Source organism: Sinocyclocheilus anshuiensis, unplaced genomic scaffold (assembly GCF_001515605.1).
Source record: "Sinocyclocheilus anshuiensis isolate Anshui unplaced genomic scaffold, SAMN03320099.WGS_v1.1 scaffold1162, whole genome shotgun sequence".
Lineage (NCBI taxonomy): Eukaryota > Metazoa > Chordata > Actinopteri > Cypriniformes > Cyprinidae > Sinocyclocheilus > Sinocyclocheilus anshuiensis.
Window position 1 is genome coordinate 2,908,495 of NW_015540875.1, and position 9,170 is coordinate 2,917,664.

Sequence of the window (9,170 nt, forward strand, 5' to 3'; positions counted from 1 at the left end):
TACTTTTATTTTTCAAAATAAGCAGAAAATAGTACAAACTTTGCTAAAGTGATTGTTTTGAACAAGTATTAACTTGAACATTATTTTAAAAAACCATTATTTTAGCTGAAGTATTTGTATAAATACCTTTTGCCTTTTACCCCATGTAAAAGGCCCCTCTTGCCACCTCATACATTTATAAATTTTTAAACAAAATAAACAACTTGAATGATTTATTTTCACACAAAATCTGTTGCTCCTTTAATGTTCAATACAACATATATATTTTTTCTGCAATTATACATTTTAGGCGCAGTGAATGGCACATTTTTTCTTAAGGTGGGCCTTTAGCTACGTTGTACCCTATATATCCTGTTCATTATATCAGTAAAATGTGAAATGCGACAGAGCTGAGGCTTTAAGCAGAAAGTAAAGTGATTTGATTACCACATCTATTTTTTCTCTTATAACATCCATCAATAATAACATGATTATCAAGAGTCAGCCAATGGAACGGATGGGCGCAGTGAATGGCACATTTTTTCTTAAGGTGGGCCTGGGGGGCCCTGCAGTAAGTCATAGCCCCGGGGCCCAGTGTAGTCTTAATGCGGCCCTGGGTACACTTATAATAAGTACTTATATTTGGACTATTGTAGCCTGGTCGGGTCATCACCGCTGCGGAGTAACACATACCTGCGTGAATCGCCATAGACAGAAACTTAGAGAAGTAGCTCCGGTTGGAATGTTCTTCTGCGGGATGTGTGCAGTTCTGTTTATTAACCGCTAGGGCGCCAAAAGTTACATAGTGCTGCTTTAATAAAACCAGATTATATTCTGCACTATTTGTATAGTGATTTACTGCATCTTCAAGAGAGCTCAAACTGTGTTGATCACTGTACAGTCGTGGTTAATCTGTTTGTCAGGGAAACACCACCAGAGATTATAAAGTCATCTTGTTTGGGTGTGTTTTCTGGTGATCTGATATCTGTTACAATAATTCCATCAAGTAGCTAATGTCAATGAAAATCCCTCACACAGATGTTTAGGATCAGAGCGCTGATGGTTTGCTGGGTCACATCAAATGGCTTTGACAGAATTTTGACATTCACTGAGATGAACAGGGTTTGTCAACCCAGTGTGAATGCAGAAATGTATCTTTCTTTACCAAAAACATGCAAATAAATAGCCACATTAAGGACCATCTGCACCCATGACTACATTCCCATAATTCATCAACCCACGGCATGTTCATCTCGGCAAAATACACAAGCAGATGCCCGTTTAGCATTTAGAGGAAATGATTACGCTGCCTTCTAAAATACCTTATTTTGACCAAATTCTAAAGCAGCATCTCATGCATCTTTCACAGAGAATACAATCCCATAATGCCCTATGAAGAGCTTAGTAAAACATAAATGTTGATTATAAATATGATTCAATAGCTAAAATTATCCATAAAAAATAATTCATTGAAAATGCACAAACTGATCCAATAGTTTTGTGTGCTGTGTATTTTTATGCTCTTAAAAATAAAGGTTCCTCATTGGCATTCATGGTTCCATGAAGAACCTTAAACATCCATGGAACCTATCCAGGGTTCTTTATGATGGAAAAATGTTCTTTAGATTGTTAAAATGAAAAAAAAACCAAAAAAAACCCCAGAATTGTTCATTGCAAAAACCGTCTTTTGGAACTTTTATTTTTAAGAGTGTAGCCTAGCAACAGAATCATGCCAAAGTCTATACTGAAATCAACTGTTGAGATGAGTCTGAACATTACTCCGAAATAGTACTTTTTATATCTCTACTGCACAGTCCTTGTTCTAAAGAAGGACATTTAGCCACCATGTGTTGCTTTGAAGGGTCACTCTGTTAAATGCCAGCGGTCGAAGGTTGGCAATGAGCGAGCACTGAGACCTGCTCAGCAACAGTGACCTACAGAGCTGCAGCGCATGTCGAGAGAGAGGAGGAGCCTGTGCTCGCTGCCAGAGCCTCATCATGACTGATGACAGCAATGCAAACACACACAAGGCAAAAAAAACACTTACACTTGTGACTGTTTAACTGAGATGTAAAAGAGATTTGGAGGAATATCATTACATCACTTGCTAACTTTTCTGTCATTCAATGGCTCCTCTGCAGTGAATGGGTGCCGTCAGAATGAAAGTCCAAACGGCTGATAAAATGATCCACACCATTCCAGTGCATCAATTAACATCATGTGAAGTGAAAAGCTGCATGTTTGTGAGAAAGAAATCCATCATTTTGACATTTTTAATGTTAAACTGTTGCTTCCAGGTAAAAATATAAGTCCTATTCATAATATTGCTTTCACTAGTGAAAATAAGTCATTTCGTCTGAATCAGGAGAGAAATATGCAAAGATCAAATAACGCAAGCGAGAACAATCCAAAGCCATTCGAAACTAATATGTTGGTAAATTTTGATGTGAGAGGACAACAGTTGATGGACTTTTCACTGGAGGAAACGTTATTATGGATATGGACTCGTATTTGGCCAGAGGAAACGGTTTAAAGTTAAAAAACCTGAATGATGGATTTGTTTCTTACAAACATGCAGCTTTTTGGTTCAAAAGACATACATTTATTGTGATGTTTTTATCAGCTGTTTGGACTCTCATTCTGACGGCACCCATTCACTGCAGAGGATCCATTGGTGAGCAAGTGATGTAATGCTACATTTCTCCAAATCTGTTCTGATGAAGAAACAAACTCATCTACATTTGTGGTGGAAATAATCCGTAAACGGTCTTTAAAAAGTTAAACAGTCACAACATTGGGGTGTAAATAATGTTAGACACGAAACACTACAACTTTGGAATTTCACAGAAAAATAAAAGTCACACATGTTCGGATGATTTGTTGATTTGTTTCCTTATTGGATAAAAGCGAGGCAAACAATTACATACATAAAGATTTGAGAAGAGAAGAAGCACTCAAAACTAATTTGAATATTCAAATTAACGCATACATTACTATTCCTACAGTAGCAATGCTATTAACCGATACTTGTTGTTAGTCATTTTAAGTCTGTAATTAACATACAAGGCATTATAAATCCTATGTCATCCCATATAATAACCCTATTAATACACTTAATGCGATAATTAATTATTCATTTAAATAATTTGAAAACAATTTCAGCCTTAATAGCGTGCCCTTCAGGAACAATACATGCTGAGTCACTTGTCTTACCGGGGTATTGAAGCCATTTTCCACATTGTGAACGATTATCTGAACAAAATTTTAAATAGAGCTATCCATTATTCACCAGACAGATGGAATATGTGTACGGTGGTCTCACACACACAGCTTAGGGGCTTTCCACAGGACAAACGTAACTATAATGTAATGAAGCAGTAAGCCTGATACAAACAAGTGAATTTATCTATAGGTTTGAACCTCAACCGAACCTGTTGTTCAGAACATGTTCAGGGCGTAAGTTAGCCAATGGTGTGAGTTTGAGGAGGGACTATCTGTTTGTTCAACCATCGGAAAATAAGGGGAGTGTTTGGAATCAAGCATTATTCTTGCAAAATTGCATTAGCTTGTAATGGCAAAGGAATTACACACTTCAGCTGTAATTTAGGACCACTTTTAAGGATCTCGTGATAATTAATCTTTGAAAAATTTTCACTACCATTCAAAAGCTTGGGGTCAGTAAGACTTTTGTTCAATTTAGGATGCATTAAATTGATCAAAGACATTTTTACTCTTACAAAGGATTTCTATTTAAAATAACTGTTGCTCTTTTAAACTTTCTATTCATTAAAAAAATTATTGAGCAGCAAATCAGCATATTAGAATGATTTCTGAAAGATAATGTGACTAGGATAATGGCTGCTGAAAATTTCGCTTGGCCATCACAAGAATAAATTACATTCTATTTCAATTTAAAAATGTAAAAAATGTCTCACAATATTATTATTATATACTGTAATTTTGATCAAATAAAGGAAGCAGGTGAGCATAAGAAACTTAACTTAAAAACAACATAAAACAGAAATTAAATGAAAATATTTTTATAATGACTAAATACCTGTATTATAGGTATTAATTAATAATAATTATATTATTAAATTATATAATTAAAATGGTATTTTCACAGTTGTACTACCTTTCATTTCTGGTGATTGTAATTTAAAAATGATTGTATTACAGCACTGCAACATTACACAATTATATTTAATATATTATTTAATATTTAGCTTTATTATTTAAGGACAGCTGTTTTAATGTTAGAATGCTCCAGCCTCTTTAACCATTTTTTCTTCATCTTTTGTACGCCATCTCTTCATTTGTTTGAAGTCTAATCTCACCGAAAAGTAATCATTTAAGCACTATTTTAAAGCACTATCTTTACGCTTAGGAAGATAAAGTATTGCTAACAAGGCCAAAGCTCAATGCATCTGGTGTATATCAACGCACGAGAGTGACAGCAGAAGCCTGGAGTTAATGGATCTGAGAATGAGTGCGGTGGATGGAATAGAGGGAGGAGAGAAGCATGTTAGCGGATGTTTAGAAGCATCTCGACAGTGGTCTCTCAGGAAAGGACAGAGCTGTTGTGAGTCACGTTAGCCCTGGAACAAATCTCTCAGTGTGCGCTGCTGTCACCATGGCCACAGTCACTCCTGCCCTCTGCTACATCAGCACCACCAGCATCCTCTGCCCTGCCTCCATTTTAGCCCAAAATATTCCAGCGCAAACAGGACTGAGCCACATTTGGACGGGTGTTGTCAATGCAATGTTTCATTAAAAACAGGAAACACTTCTATTCTATCATATTGTTGCTATAGTGCAAATGTGAATTAACACTGAAATGTGATGAAGATGATCATCCTTAAAGTCTACATGAAATTTAAATTGAGCTTATTTGCATTCTTAATATGTTCCTGATCTGATTGTGCGTGATTCATAAGCACACACTATTCTACAGAAATGAAACATTTCATTATTCATCATTTCATTTTCATATTATAAAATAAAGTATCTGAAAACTTAAAAAAAAAAAAAAAACACTGATCACCGATATGTCAGTATGAATGAAAAATCGATTTACTTTCTTACTATTACTGATCTTATTGTGAATGACTGAGTTTGTAAATAAAACAAAGATTACTGTAGTAGGTTTTACTAGAAATTGCTAATTGAAAGTGATATTTACCAAAAAATTGTTTCAAAGTACTACACCAGAATTTTTTTTTGTTTGTTCCAGAGGGGGGAAAAAAACATTGAATGTCATCCAAACCTAAGAATGTCTTCTTCCTCTGAAACAAATTTCCTTTTTCCGCTGATGCCACAATGATAACAGACAGCCAAACCATCTTTCGATCTAGATCTATCCACTTTTCACAATTCACTCAATTCTAGGCTGATAAAACCAAGCTTCACTCCATTACTTCTTGATAAATATCCAGTTTCACTAAGAAATGGGTTGCAAATGGCTTTAAATTCTGACTCTGACTTACATAATAGTGGGACGTGCAACTCAACAGGTTTAAATGACAAAAGAACAGTCATGGCACATACTATGTGTGGTGTATATAAGTCCAGGGGAAATGAGAGGCCCCTCTATAAGAGCTCATATTTTACCGCAGGGATTAATGGGTGAGAGATTAGTGTATGATTCAGTTATATGCGGACTTATGCAGTATAAACCTAAGCATACTGCAGTTCCAAATAAACATTCTCACCCTCCATTTGCATCACTGTGAAACTGAGGACATTTGGATGTAACCTTGAAAAAAACTCTAAATAAGTCACACATCTATAGAGGACTGTGATGTCACTGTTATTTGTTACACTTCAAAGAGGTCCACGGCCTTTATCAGTCTCTGAACACATGCTGGGAGAGTAATGCATAGGTTTTTGTTCAAACACAAGCGAATAGGAATCATTTTGGCTCTACCTTGGTGTGTAAAGACACGTCTTCTGAGATTCTGCTTCAATTTGGCTGCCTTCAACTTCACGCTGAAAATCTGCATGCCTTTGATTTCACTCTGAACATTTACTCAGGCTTTGACCCGGATCATTGCTGTTATGCAAGTTTATTTTGAACTTTTGTTCAAGTGATTTTACAAAAGACTAACAGATGGAAAGTGGGTATTCAAAGACACAGGCGGGAAAAAACAATAAACTAATTACCAATTATAGCAAGAAATAACATTTTATTTTAAATATTTTAATTAGAGAAAGGGAAAAAAAACACCTGGAATATTTTTTAATAAATTTACAGTTTTAGAGGTCAGTGCAGCACCTGGAGACATGGAAATATTGCATCAAACAAAAAACGTTCACCCAAAAATTAAACTATGCTGAAAATTGACTCAGCCTCAGGCCATACAAGAAGTAGATGAGTTTGTTTCTTCATTGAAAATGATTTGGAGACATTTACCAAACCTAAAATGACATTCTTTCAAAGCGTTGCTTCCAGCTAAAATATGAGTCCATTATTCATAATATTGCTTCGTGAAAAATTTGTCTTGTCTGAATCAGGAGATAAATATGCACAGATTGAGCACTGTTTACAAGCCAAAACAGCTATAAACAAGTATGCCGGTGGATTTTGAAGTGAAAGGACAACAGTGGATGGACTTTATTGTTGGAAGAAGTGTTATTATGAATTATGGACTTTTGGCCAGAAGTGAGAGTTTAAAATGAACACCCCTTAATAATGGATTTGTTTCCTAAACATGCAGCATTTTACTGCACAAGATGTTAATTGGTGGACTGGAGTGGTGTGGATTATTGTGATGTTTTTATCAGCTGTTTGGACTCTCATTCTCACGGCACCCATTCACTGCAATGCTAAATTTCTCCAAATCTGTTCTGATGAAGAAACAAACTCATCTACATCTTGGATGGTCTGAGGGTGAGGACATTTCCAGTAAATTCTAATTTGGGGGGAAACTATTCCTTGAATTGCTCAATTGCAATATTGTACTAAAAATGTTAGTTTATATATAAAAAAATGCATCCAAATGTGGCATAGACATGGAAATGTACTGCACCAAACTCAAGTGATAATCCTATTCCAGATCCCTGAATGAGAGTTCTGAACGACGGCCCGGTCAGATAAGACATCAGCACCTGCACAGATCAATGATAAACACTCCTGCCGTTAAACCCTGTTCTCTCTCTTCCTCCTTTGCCACATCACTCCTCTTGAGGATTCCTCGCAAGGTTACTCTGAAAAGAGCACTGCAGCGCACACAATGATTGAGGAACAACTGCAATCCTGTGCAGCACCACCACTGACGGAGACACCAGAAGCAGCCTGCAAATCAATTCACATTAGGAGAAACAGTCCTAGACAGGGTTTGGACACTTTCAACCAGATCGGATCAAAGTTGGGATCCAGAAGTATGTAAACACAGTAGCTCATCCTACCAATGACCTGATCAAACTTTCAGACATTTGCATATCACATTATTTCTTTTCTCTCTGTCTCAACTCTACCAACATAAAGCTGCATACTACGATCACATATACAGCTTTACATACTAGCATGAATCTCTACATACAATACAATCAGATACAAAACTTTAATATCAATCCTAAAATGCAAAGAAAGATATGCATAGATATAGCAATACTACCAACATTAAGGTCTACATACAGGCTACTGTCAACCATCGGAAATCTCTGCATACTAACAGTAGGCTATACTAACAACATACAGCTTTGCATATTCCATCCAAACTGCCAAATATCTAGCTCTACATAATCTACTCTTATATAAGAATTGATAAAGAGCACAATTATCACTATCTGCATGCACTTAACAGTAATGGTTGGTCATTTCCAGCTCAAAGGCGCTATTTCACTGAAAAAGCAGCAGTGATACAGACAGTGTAGATGCACAGAGCATCACTGTGAATTCAGTCAAACCAAATGACACTTGCTGTCGTGACGAGACTGAATGCACTCAGCTTGCATGCACTTAACAGTAATGGTTGGTCATTTCCAGCTCAAAGACGTTATTTCACTGAAAAAGCAGCAGTGATACAGACACGTGTAGATGCACAGAGCATCACTGTGAATTCAGTCAAACCAAATGACACTTGCTGTCGTGACGAGACTGAATGCACTCAGCAATGGAATAAATCATCGAGGACATTCACACACGCACACATGTAGCAGGTTTCCATTCCTCATGTCTGCTGCAAGGTCATTTTGATGCTTCAAGATATAACGTGGTACAAATCTCATTTTAATTTGTATTTCTCGTGGTTTATCAATTGTAGCAAATATGAAACCCAATACCAGCCAGTGAGGAAAATGGAAAGCCCAATAAGTCTTATTCTGATGGATATATTAGGTGAAGGGGTGAGGCTTAAGGTGCAGTATGTCTCTATGGGAATTTTTATCAATTACTCTTTTGATCTATTCTTTAACCCATGGCAAATAAAGATTAATATACATACTGGAAATAAGTAATAATAGGCTACAAAAGCGCATTTCAACGAAAAAAAAATGAATTTTAATGTCTTGAGATGATGCATGAGTCGTGTTAAATGACAAAAGGTTGCCTTAAAAAGAGATTTTATATCATTTACGTTGGGTGTTATAACTATAAAGATGTATTTTTGATGATTTTTACGTTTGCATCGATGAGCACACATTATTTTCCAAATGAATGAACCTGATGCCTCAAAATATAAAATCATACAATTTAGCATTTAACATTAAAACACTCGCTCAAACATAAATGTGGTATATTTAAAACGTGTACGAGCGTACACATCATATTTATGTATATGCACGCTAATTATAAATGAGCTCCAAAACATTAATTAATTAGCAAGAAACGTCACTTACCAGAGCGATTCGGTTATTGATTTTCCCAAATGCTTTGTATATAAGATACGGTGAATTTTTAGTCGTGATGATGAGGAGGGCTGTGTGACATTGCCTGCATCTTCACCCTGGAACGAAGGCGCGTGTGACGTGTAACGGGGTGCAACCCTACTACACAGGCTAAATTAACGATTCATACTATGGCGAACACTTGACTCATTAATATTAATCGGCACGCTGACGTTGCATGGTAACCTTCCTCGAGCGTCCAGTTACGTAATCTATCTAGCTAGTATTCCTAGCCACGCCTTCTCCGTACTAGAATTCGTTGATAGGCCAACCGAATCACAAACTTCTGCTCTTCGGCCAACCAG

At 36.4% G+C, this 9,170-nt stretch overlaps 1 protein-coding gene across 1 annotated transcript in view; it reads right to left on the bottom strand.

Moving 5' to 3' along the window:
- Window positions 1–8,951, bottom strand: part of sv2a (synaptic vesicle glycoprotein 2A) — a 36,786-nt gene extending 27,835 nt beyond the window's left edge. The window contains exon 1 of the mRNA XM_016485860.1: window positions 8,818–8,951. The gene's annotated coding sequence lies outside the window, so the exon portion shown is untranslated. The remainder of the gene's footprint in view (window positions 1–8,817) is intronic.
- Between the last annotated feature and the right edge of the window lie 219 nt (window positions 8,952–9,170).